This window comes from Stegostoma tigrinum, chromosome 13 (genome assembly GCF_030684315.1).
Source record: "Stegostoma tigrinum isolate sSteTig4 chromosome 13, sSteTig4.hap1, whole genome shotgun sequence".
NCBI classification, from domain to species: Eukaryota; Metazoa; Chordata; class Chondrichthyes; order Orectolobiformes; family Stegostomatidae; genus Stegostoma; species Stegostoma tigrinum.
In genome coordinates, this window is record NC_081366.1 from 15,804,887 (window position 1) to 15,818,113 (window position 13,227).

Sequence of the window (13,227 nt, forward strand, 5' to 3'; positions counted from 1 at the left end):
CAATACTTTCTACTTTTGCTTCATTTCCTCAGCCTGGATAATGTCATAAACCAGTAAAGTAGGGTTTAGATTGACTAAATCTGATTTGGCGAGACAATTTTCATTTATTCACAGGATGTGGGCTTGTTTGCAAGGTGAGAGGTGGTGGTGAGCTGTCTCGTAGAATGTTTGCAGTCTATTTGTTGAATGTACAGCCATAGAGCTTTTCGCGAAAATATCCCAGATTTTTGTCACAGCAACATTAAAGAAATGGTGGATTATTTCCAGGTCAGGATAGGTGTGTGACTCAGAGGAGAACTTGCAGATCATGTTGCTCCCATGTATCTATTTCACTTGCTCATCTATAGGTTCTGTTGATAAAACTTTTGAGGAGTTGCTGGAATGCATCTTCTTTCTGGTACGCACTAATGCCAAGATGGTGGAGGTGGAAGGATTCAGGAGTTGAGTTGCTCACTACAAAGTACTTAGCTTCTGATCTGTCCTTATAGCCACAATGTATATACAGCTGGATTAGTTATGTTTCTAAAGTGTTGTGGCAATCCCCCCCCGGAATGTTGTTGTTGTGTCTTGTGACTATACTACTACCATTGAATGTTAAGGTCTCACTTTGGAGATGGTTACTTACCTTTTATGTGGGTTCCACGAATGAAACTTTCCATTTAAAAGCTCAAGACCACTTATTGTTCAGGTCTAGCTGCATGTGGGTAATGCATGTGGTTGAATCAAACGATAATAATAGTTTAGCCTATGCATTATCAGTTATGGAGATTCTAGAATGTTTATCAAATATTTATACAGTAGTTTTAGTGAATTCCCTAACATGTATTTAAAGTTATTTAAATTAAATTAAAATAGAAGTATAGAAGGAAGAGTAGGCCATTTGGCCCCTCAAGCCTGGTCTGTCATCCCAGATTACTGCTGATCATCTACCTCACTGTCTCACTATCTCCAAATCCCATGATATAATTAGTATCATGAAATCTATCAAACTCTAGCTTGAACATCCTTAATGACTGAGCTTCCAAATCCCTCAGTAGAAAATTCCAAAGAATCACTAAGACAATAAATTTCTCCTCACTTTGGTTCTAAATGACTTGCCCCTTGTTGTGTGACTATGTCCACTGATTCTAGAATGCCCAAACCAGGGGAAACATCCCTTTTGCCTCAATAGGATTATCTTTCATTCTTCTAAACAGGTTCAGTTTCTCCAAATTTGTCTCATAGGGCAGTTCTGCTATCCCAGAAATTATTCTGGTTCACCTCTGTCAAGGAGTCATTTTGAGGAGCATTTTGGCCAAACTCGTCTATGCTAACCAGGTTTTCCAAACTAAACTAAACCTATTTGTCTGTGTTTGGACATATCACTCTAGACCACGGACCTGTTCAAATGTCTTTTAAATGTTGTAACTGTATCTGTACCTACCACTTCCCCAGGCAGTTCATTTCATTTTATGTATCAACCTCTGTGTAAAAAAAATTGCCGCTCAGGTCCCTTTTAAATCTTACCCCTCTCACCTTAAACCTATGCCCTCCAGTTTTGAACTTCCCACCCTAGGGAAAAGACCTTATCGATGCCCCTTATGATTTTATAAAGGTCAATAAGGTCACCTCTGAACATCCTATGCTCCAGAGAAAAAATCTTGGCCTATCCTGCTTCTCCTTATAACTTAAAACCCCCAGTCCCAATAACATCTTTATAGATCTTTTCTGCACCTATTCCAATTTAATAATATCCTTCCTATATCGGGGTGACCAGAACTGGGCACAGTACTCCAAAAGTGGCCTCACCAATGTCCTACACAGCCACAATATACTGATCAATGAAGGCAAGTATGCCAAATGCATTCTTTATCACCCTGTCTACTTATGACATTATTTTCAAGGAACTATATACCTAAACCCCTAGGTGTCTCTGTTTGACAATATGCCTTAGGGTACCTACCATTAACTGTGTAAGTCCTGCCCTGGTTTGTCTTACCAAAATACAACAGTTGAATATCCCAGTGTCTAGTCTAGATTGCTTTGAGGACTACAGATTTGTGAGCAACCATTTTAAGTTTCTTTGTGTGGCAGGTAAAACAAAGGGAAAATCTCTCTCTCTGTCTCACTCTGAATGCTGGAATTCTGCCACAGTTGATAGAAGAACAGAGCTCGCAAAATTGAATCTCAACTCTCTGATGAAGGGTCTGGACCCGAAACGTCAGCTTTTGTGCTCCTGAGATGCTGCTTGGCCTGCTGTGTTCTTCCAGCTCCACACTTTGTTGTCTGGGATTCTCCAGCATCTGTAGTTCCCATTATCACTATCACCAATCTCAGAACTGACTGTTCAACTGCTCACACCAACACCACTGGATCCATCCAATAACAGCTGCAACATCGTCTTATTTGCTCTTCATGAACAATTCAGAAACTGATTTTCAAATTTTGATTTGACTTTTATCCTTATGAATTCACCTCTTATTTCTATTGTGACTATAGTTATTATTCCTTTACGCATTTAATAATTAATAAAACAACTCTGCTAATTCAAGGAGGCCTGATTCTGTTGGGTCCTTTTGAAGCAGAAGTTCATTTAGGTGTGGGAGAAAGATATCCACACAGGAAGGGAACCTTTGTAAATTAACCTTTTGTGATGAATCAAGGGGGTTGGTGAATTATAAAGGGGAGCCAGTTCAACCCTCCTCGTCTGGGAGTTTAATAATTTGGGGCAGTCTTAACCAATTGGGGAGCTTCACCTGGTTGCAGATGCCAAAATATTATTTAACTAACTGTCCTAAAGATTAAAGTACAATACCAAAGCTGTCAGTCTTTCACCAGCAAGTGACTCAACTATTTTTAATAATAAATACTAAACTACTTAAAATTACCATAAAGAACAACAGCATCTGGCTGAGGTTCAAAGGAGCAATTGAATCAAAGGGTTGTAATGATGAATGGCTTGAACTTCCCCGCAGAATTTATGACACCAACCTTTTGATTCAGTTATCACTGATTTATTGTTGTCAGATTGTAGATTCCCTTGATTTTATACACAATTCTGAAAGACAGGACTGTGCAGGTACTTTGAGAAAATGTGTTTTTTAAAATTTGGGTCAAACCAAGTTTTTAAAAATTCTCCTAACAATATTTTTTTTCTATATTCATTCACAAAATGAGGGGTACCAGCATTTATTGCTCATCTCCACTTGCCCAGAGGGCAGTTAAGAGTCAACCATATTGCTGTGGGTTTGGAGTCTCATGTAGGCTAAACCAGGTAAGGATGGCAGTTTCTTTCCCTAAAGGACATTAGTGAACCAGATGGGTTTTTTCAACAATTGACAATGGTTTCTTGGTCATCATTAGACACTTAATTCCAGATTTTTTCTTGTTGAATTCAAACAATCTGCCATGGCAGGATTTGAACATTAGTCCCTGGAACATTACCTGGGTCTCTGGAGTAACAGTTGAATGATAATACCACTGGGCTGTTGTTTCCCATCCCACTGTCCCAAAAGCACTAACTCGATCCTTTGATTTTTTTTAAATGTCTGAGGCTCTTGTGTTACTCAGGTCATCACTATTTGTGTGTGAACCTTGGCAGGATATGGTGCTGCAGTATCTCATTATAAAGGTTAAAAGCTTCCCAGTCTAATGCACACATATTCCAGTACAAATACTAGATAGCAATTAACTTCTGGAACTGAATTCCAGAAATGAAGCGAGAGTGTCTGCTCTTGGCTTAATCCTGGATAGTGTCAAGCTTCTTGATTATACTACAGCTGCATCCATTCTGGTAAGTGGACAGTATTCCAACAGTCTCCTGCCTTCTGCCATGTAGATGGTAAACAGGCATTTGGGAGATAGGAGGTAAATTACACACAGCAGAATCCATTGTCTCTGACTTATTACTGTAACCACAATATTTTTATGGTTGGTCCAGTTCAGTGTCTGGTCAATGGTAACCCTGGAAAGTTTGCATCATCCATTGGAAGTCAATAGATATCATTGACGACCTGGAATCGTGAACTATTTTGCCCTGTTTGCTGGAGATCAATATTTACACTTCATTTCATGAAGTCAACATAAACCAGGAAATGAACCTAGCACCATTTGTTGCTTGTACATTTAAATTCCAAATTACAGCAAATTATTTATAATCTATGCCATCAATGGACTCTTATTTGAAATCAGGGCCTAACCAGATCTCGAATCATCCTCAAAATTTTATGCCCTGACCATGGCACTGTATTCCATTGACTTCTCTGATGAATGTTATTAAACCATAATATGACAGCAGTGACTCACCAGGGTAATTTGTGTATGCTTCATTCAAAACTCGGAAAACATCGCAAATTAGGAACTTATGGAGATGACTACTAATCAGAACTAGACTGGAACTTATTAACACGATATGCCAATGAAGTTTTAATGTTGCCGCTTAGATTGAAAGATATGATCAAAATTAAGTGGGTGTCACTACCGCCTGAGTGCTTGCAATAGTGACCTTTTTCACTATGACAAACAAAGGAAATTATATATACAAAATAAAATGGCAGAAATTATTGCTGTTTGTTTCTCTTTGTTTTCCTTGAGTCCTTTTAAGGCTCCCATGACACATTATATAATTTTAGAATGTGGTTTATTACACATTTTGCCCTTTCCTAAAATACCCTCAACTTATTCCATAATAAGACATATCAGCAAGTCACTCACCATCTGCTGTAAACTTAGTACAGGTCCAAGAATCTGCACTGAGGGAATGTGATTAATGTTAATTATTGTGTCATGATAAACACGTTGCACATGACTGCTCACATGAAACAGGTTTCAGTCTTTGCTCAGTTAGAAATATTTTAATCACAAAGTTCTGAAATTGGGATTCAAACAACACTCCAGGAATGTGAGTTTGTAACTCAGGCTGACCGCAATACAGGTGTTGATTTGATTTGATTTAATTTGATTTATTATAGTGACATGTACCTAAGTACAGTTAAAAGCTTTGTTTTACAAACAGTGCAGGCAGATCATGGCAAACAAGGACATACAGATCATAGCGCACTTAGACAGAGCAAGGCATACTGAGTTACGGCTGCACAGGTAGTGCACAAGGCAAGATCAACATTAGCAAGATCAACATTGTTTGAAGCTAGAGAAGTGCCTTTCAAATGAGCATGAACGAGTTGGACAGAGGGATCTGTTTCTGTGCTGTACATCTCTATAACTCATTCTGTGTATTCAGATGATCATGAATATTCCTTGGCATTACTTTAAAGAAGAGCATGAGAATTCACCCCGGCGTCCAAGCCACTTATCTCTCAATCAACATCACTATTGTTTGATAGATTGAGTTAATATGTGGATTATTCATGATATAGTTGAATGACAGAACAGCCTTGAGAGCTGAATGGTTATTGCTAAGAATTTTGATATTCATAATGGACACACTTGAATATTTTTATGACTTTTTTTGTTCATTACAAAAAAAGGTACATTTCACAAATGATACTATTCTCACTGGGGCATCATTTTACTGTGAATTTGCCATTCACTCAATGTAGAAAGGCCCAATCCGATCTTAGCTTTTAGAATTGGCTCCAAGTAAAAGCAGAAAGCTCGTAATCTATATTGGTCCTGCAGAAGACTACTTGAGGGGCAGTAGTAGTGACCCTAACCTCTGAACCATGAGGCCTGGGTTCAAGTCCCACCAGCTCCAGATGCGTTTAACGGCATCTATGAACAGGGTGATTAGAAACATAGGTTAAATAAAACAAAAGGCAGATTGGTCCTGCAGCTAAAAACCAAAAGAACTGCAGATGGTGTAAATCAGAGACAAAAATAGAAATTGCTGAAAAAGCTCAGCAGGTCTGGCAGCAGAAGTCAGAGTAAATGTTTCAGGTCGAATGACTTGACCTGAAATATTAACTGTGATTTCTTGCCACAGATACTGCCAGACCTGCTGAGCTTTTCCAACAATTTCTATTGTTGTCTTCGGACCTGCAATGTTAAGTTTAACAAAGGGTAAATGCTAGGATTTCCAGTGTAGTGGTTTCCATTTGGGGAATTGATTGGGACTTATGTCCCTGGTGGACCTGTGAAGGAGCACGGAAGTTACCTGAAGAGCCACTTGCAAGTTCCTAACCATCGCCAACATTGTCTGGAGGCGAGCTTGAGGTGTAGTTGTTGCTTCTGTCTGTATCCTTCCCACCTCCTCTCCCCACTGTCCTGATGAAAAGGAATTTGTTATGGTTCCTTTAAAATTTACTCAGCTACTGTGATCCTGCTCACAAAATAATTTTTCCACTTCTCTTTTTTATGTTAATTTCCCCTCCCCTGTTTGCAAGCTGACATTTTTGTACCAGGCTGGCAGCGCTCTCATGTCAGTTCCAAGATTGTTAGTCTAGAGACTTGCAGTGAACACCAAGCCTAGGCTAACATACAGCACTGAGGAGGTTGTACCCTGTTAAGAGATTGTTTCCTGGTGGAATATTAAACCAGGGCTCCCATTTACCCTCTTGTGGGGCTCTACTGGATTCTGTAGCATAATTTGAGAATAGCTTACACCAGTTCTCCCTTGGGTCCTGGGGAATAGTTAACCTGTGACATTATTACTAAGATAACAAGGTGTAGAGCTGTATGAGCACAGCAGGCCAAGCAGCATCAGCGGAGCAGGAAGGTTGATGTTTCGGGCCTAGACCCTTCTTCAAAAAACTTTCTGAATTTTCTGAAGACGGGTCTAGGCCTGAAACATCGGTTTTCCTGCTCCTCTGATACTGCTTGGCCTGCTGTGTTCATCCAGCTCTACACCTTGTTATCTCAGGTTCTCCAGCATCTGCAGTTCCTACTATCTCTAAAACCGTTACTACTGAAACTGGTGATGCACACTGATCTTCACACTGCATTTCCGATAAGATTGACTACAATTCTGATATTTTTTGAACTAGGATAGTTTGGGGACTGGAAACCCTGTTTCTCTGTTAGCAGTTGCTGCCAGACGTGCTGATTTTCTCCAGCATTCTCTGTGTTCCTTTCAGATCTCCAGCACCTGCAGTGCTTTGCTTTTAGACAACTATGATTGATTTTAAATAGAGACATGATCAACACTTGAGAGGCAACATAAAATCGCAATTTTTTTAGACAACTATGATTGATTTTAAATAGAGACATGATCAACACTTGAGAGGCAACATAAAATCGCAATTTTTTTTGGTTTAGAAATTAATTCTGTTCCAGTGAAGAAACTATAAGTGGGACAGATGCTAGCAGGTCCTGATTGGTTTTGCTGAATGTTTCCAGTATTTTTCAGTTTTCATTAGATTTCCAGCACTTGCAGCATTTTTTTAAACGTTTAGTTTCAAGTTGAACTACCAAACGTCAGCTTTTGTGCTCCTGAGATGCTGCTTGGCCTGCTGTGTTCGTCCAGCTCCACACTTTGTTATCCCGAAACATTAACTGATTTTTTTTCTTCACAAATGCTGCCAGACCTGCTAAGCTTTTCCAGCAACTCGCATTTTTCTTCCTGGTTTACAGCATCCGCAGTTCTTTCGGTTGTCATTTTGATTGTGTTGACTCTCTGCTACTAGCTTGGAAGTGGACAACATTTTAGACGTGTCTTGGGAATGCAATCGCAAATGAGGCCAAGAATAATTAAGAATTGTCCGATGTTTCGTTTTGTCCACTTTATTGCCGTGCCTGTCAGCTGCCCCTGGACGGAAATTCCTTTTGCGTCCTTTTCCTTCACGTTTACTTGGCAATCTTTAATAAATTTAAAAAAGCATTATTTCTACGGAAACAAACTGGCCCGTCTCCCTCAGCGGAGTCCAGCAGCTTTGCAGTTCATGTGTCAATTGGATTAAGTTCCAAACTCCTTCATCCGAAGGCATCAGGTTAGCCTGATCTCCCAGATTTAACAGAGTTGCTGCACGTGTCATCAGCAATGATCCCAAATCTCTGCGGTTTGAATGAGGAATCCGATGAACGCCACAATAAAAGAACAAAGGGCATTTCACACACAGTTTCATGACAAAGCACTTCCCATTCTCTGCAAATAGCTTTAATTTCCTCCGACATATGGGGCCTCTTGGCTACGTTTACCTTACTCTCCCTGGAAGCTTTGTGCTGTCTGATCGAAACCGGCGTGTCATGTAGGTGCCGCCGACAGTAGGGTGCGGATTACACAGCGCTCAGGGCAAAGAAAAGCGAAATCGAGTTTGATTGCTTTTTGCATAGGCATACATGTTGCTCGTGAGTCTCGGGCACCAGAAAGTCGCCGGCTTTTCTGAACCAGCCTCCAACATTTCAAGGTCTGGGGCGGGGGAAGGCGAGAGCCACAGACAGCATGCTTTTCATTTCCTATTAGCATCAAGCTTGCTGTGTGCCTAGGCTTCGGACATCGTCTCAGAAAACCAATCCAATTAATGCTCCCTGTCTGATTTTCTTCAGTTATTACAGCTCTAGCACATCGTTTACAGTAAGTGCTGTCACTATCGGGTGGTGTGTCACCTTTGAGCACATTAGGTGTTCCTCTCTGAAACGTTCATCACTTCAGCATAATCTCACGTTTCAAAAGGTCTGCCTGGGACCTTGATTTGATACACTTTCCGCACTTTTCTCTGGTTGAGATACTGTTTCACGTTGGCAGATTCACTCCACTGGCTATTTTGCCCAGCACAAAACCCAGACCGTGAGGGTTCCTGGGTAATTTGTATCTGAGGACAGCACAGATGAGACCAAAGATATTGGGATCTGCAGGTGCTAGAGAAGGATCTAGGCCTGAAACGTCAGCTTTTGTGCTCCTGAGATGCTGCTTGGCCTGCTGTGTTCATCCAGCTTCACACTTTGTTATTCCAGTCCAAGTGTACTTTTTTAGCAGTGGCTCATGAGGTCATGCTAAGAGCCTCATTGACCTTTCACAGACTTGCCCAAGTTGTACTTTTCATGTGATACTAGCTTGGATCACCAATTACAATGAAAGGAAACCAATTTTGACACCTTCCAGAAGTTAGTGAACCAGCAGATTATTTAATTATTTAAATTATTTAAAATTATTTAAAAATAATTTTAAACCCTCCCATTCTCTGATTTCTGCAACAGCAATGGGTCAGTCATTTCTCAAACTGTGATAACATGATAAATGGGAAGTGTCGATCAATGGCAATGGGGTCTTCCCACCTAAAAAGCTTTTATAAACTTGCTTTTATTGGTCAGTTCATTGAGTACAGGAGTTGGGAGGTCATGTTGTGGTTGAACAGAACATTAGTTAGACCACTTTTAGAATATGGCGTACAATTCTTATCTCCCTGCTATAGGAAGGATGTTGTGAAACTTGAAAAGGTCCAGAAAAGATTTACAAGGCTGTTGCCAGGGCTGGAGGGTTTGTGCTATAGGGAGAGGCTGAATAGGCTGAGCTATTTTCCCTGGAGTGTCAGAAGCTGAGGAGTGATGCTACAGAGCTTTCTAAAATCATGAGAGGCGTGGAGAGGGTGAATAGCCAAGGCCTTTTCCCTGGGGGCATGAGTCCAAAACTAGAAGGCATAGTGTTAATGTGGGAGGAAAAAGATTTAAAAGGGATCTAAGGGGCAACTTTTTCATGCAAGAGGGTGGTACATGTGTGGAACGAGCTGCCAGAGGAAGTGATGGAGGCTGGTACAATTACAACGTTGAAAAGGCATCTGGATGGGTATATAAATAAGAAGGGCTCAGAGGGATATGGGCCAAATGCTGGCAAATGGGACAAGATTAATTTAGAAGATCTGGTTGGCTTGCACAAGTTGGACATTAAGGCCTTTTTCCGTGCTGTACAATTCCATGACTGTAAATAAAACAAAGGACTGTGCATGCTGGGGCTCAAAATGTCAACTCTATTTTCTCTTCACAGATGTTGTCAGACCTGCTGAGTTTCTCCAACAATTTCTGTTTTAGCCTTTATAAGTAGCTTTTGCTAAAATGAAAATGATGGCTACTGGTAAATTATTGTGTCAATTCCTGCACTGGTTTCATGAAAATCTACCTATCTGAAAAGTGCTCCTTGTCTGATCCATGGTGATCCTCAGGTTAAACCACCACCAACCGTCTCTCTCTAACGAGAGAGCAGCCTTATGGCCCTGTAGGACTACGATGACTTTACTGTATGACCAGATGAAGAAATAATCCCTATTCCATCTTATCCACTCACATACTATGCTTATAAAAAAATTAACAATTGATTAAAGTAAGAATTTAGAAATGAGAAAGATGTAGACAAGAGCTGCATTTATGTAGAACCTTTAATATCACTGAATTCTTGACTCTTTTAATTTCAAAAATAAAGGTTATTTATAAAAATATCTTTATATACATACGTAGTCATTAAAACAGTTCGGTTTTTACAGTAGCATATCTAGAACCAAACACTGGAGTTTGACTCTCTCCAACAAATGAACCAAAAGTATTTCTTAACTTGTACAAGATGATACTTACAAGGATTTGAAGCTCTGGGGTGTCCAATAACTGAATGGATCCCCATTTAACTTTGGCAGAAAGACCTTAACTAGTGGTCCTTCCTCACTGCGCCTTGGTGGCAGTTGCCCGTAGCTTTTGAATGTCCCTCAGCATGTAGTCCTGGATGTTAGAGTGTGCCAGTCTGCAAAATATGTTCAAGGTCAATTCCTTTCTCCTGAAGAGTCACAGGTTTGGGCAGATAAAGAGTGTCTGATGGTCCTCCAGATGCAGTCGATGTTTATCTTGGTGTGCTTGCCGGGGAACAGATTATAGCACAGAGTCCTGCATTACAGAGCAGCACGGGTTGGAGGTCAACAAAAACCATTCTAACTCACTCCAGCCTTCCTTTGCAAAGGCATATTCTGCAGTAGGATATATGCGACAGTCTCTAACCATGCCGCCTCCACCCCCTCCTATGTCTGAGCCAATCATAGACAATTAGAGATGCACAGCAAAGGCATGGTACCCAGCTCACAAGAAAGAAACAACAAAAATAGGGAATACCACAAATTCCTTCACACTCATGAATCTTCTGGACTCAAAGGAATACAATCTAAATTTATTCAATCAGTTTTCTTAAGTTAATTCCCAATGCATCCCAGGCCAGTGTAACCTTCCTCAAGTTTGAATCCCAGAGCTGAATGCAGTATTCCAGATTAAGTCTGACTGAATTGTCAAATTTGATGGCTTCATTTCATGCCTTTTGCTTGTGCTGACACCTCCGTTTCTTATGTGCAAGCTAAGTACCACCTCAGCCCCATCTGCCCAACAATGTGTTTGTTGGGGACACATCTGTACAGAAGCAGACAAATTTATTCCATCTGAACATGTGTCACGCTGGAGAAATAATGAGGGTAAAGATAGGATTAATGGTAATTGTCTTTTCCCTAGAATGAGGGATTTCAAGACAAGGGAGCACATCTGTAAGGTGAGAGGAGAGAGATTTAAGAAAGACATGAGGGGCAATTATTTTATGCAGAGGGTGGTTTGAGGGTGGAATGAGCTTCCTGAGGAAGTGTAGGATGTGGGTACAGTTACAATGTTTAAAAAACATTTGGATAAGTATATGAATAGGAAAGGTTTTGAGGGATATGGGCCAGGAAAGGGCAGGTGGGACTAATTTAGTTTGTGATCATGATCAGCATGGACTGAAGGGTGCGTTTCCATGCTGTGTGACTCTATGTGAGACTGTCACTGGAAATCTGAAATAAACATAAAGTTACACAAATCAGCAAGTGACAAGTCCAGTTCTGGGCGCCCTATTATAGGAAAGATGTGGATGCTTTGGAGAGGGTTCAGAGGAGGTTTACCAGGATGCTGCCTGGACTGGTGGGCTTATCTTATGAAGAGAGGTTGACTGAGCTCGGTCTCTTTTCATTGGAGAAAAGGAGGAGGAGAGGGGACCTAATTGAGGTATACAAGATAATGAGAGGCATAGATAGAGTCGATAGCCAGAGACTATTTCCCAGGGCAGAAATGGCTAGCACGAGGGGTCATAGTTTTAAGCTGGTTGGTGGAAAGTATAGAGGGGATGTCAGAGGCAGGTTCTTTACGCAGAGAGTTGTGAGAGCATGGAATGCGTTGCCAGCAGCAGTTGTGGAAGCAAGGTCATTGGGGTCATTTAAGAGACTGCTGGACATGCATATGGTCACAGAAATTTGAGGGTGCATCCATGAGGATCAATGGTCGGCACAACATTGTGGGCTGAAGGGCCTGTTCTGTGCTGTACTGTTCTATGTTCTATGTTCTATGTTCTACTTCCATTTACTGCTCTTCATAAACTTTTTGCCGCTACTGTTGACTTAAATTGGGCAGAGACCTGATGGTCTGTTAACCTTTATGCTTGCAATTAATTTCACTGTTTAACAATGCCAGACCATTCGATAAGCAGGAGAAAATGTAAATGTAAATGTAATGAAAATTCATGTCCTACAGAGCATCATGACATATTCAGTTATAAAGTCATAGTGTCATAAAGCATCGAAACAGACTCTTTGGTCCAACCAGTCTGCGTCCTTGTTTCTGAGAACATAGTACATTAGAGCACAGTACAGGCCCTTCGGTCCTCTATGTTGTGCCGACCTGTCATACCGATCTCAAGCCCATCTAACCTACACTATTCCACGTACATCCATATGCTTGTCCAATAATGACTTAAATGTACCTAAAGATGGCGAATCTACTACCGTTGCAGGCAAAGTGTTCCATTCCCTTACTACCCTCTGAGTAAAGAAACTACCTCTGACATCTGTCCTATATCTTTCACCCCTCAATTTAAAGCTATACCCCCTCGTGCTCGCCGTCACCATCCTAGGAAAAAGGCTCTCTCTATCCACCCTATCTAGCCCTCTGATTATTTTATTTGTTTCTATTAAGTCACCTCTCAACCTTCTTCTCTCTAATGAAAACAGCCTCAAGTCCCTCAGCATTTCCTCGTAAGACCTTCCCTCCATAACAGGCAACATCCTAGTAAATCTCCTCTGCACCCTTTCCAAAGCTTCCACATCCTTCTTGTAATGCGGTGACCAGAACTGTACGCAATACTCCAAGTGCGGCCGCACCGGAGTTTTGTACAGCTTCACCATAACCTCTTGGTTCCGGAACTCGATCCCTCTATTAATAAAAGCTTGTGGGTTCGAATCTAACTGCAGAAATATGTGTTTGTAACATCAGTCAAAGTTCCCACTTCAGGGCTCAGGGAACGCTGCACTGTTGGCAATGCAGTATTTCTGATGAGACTTTAAGTTACAGCCTGTGCTAGCTGCTCAGGAT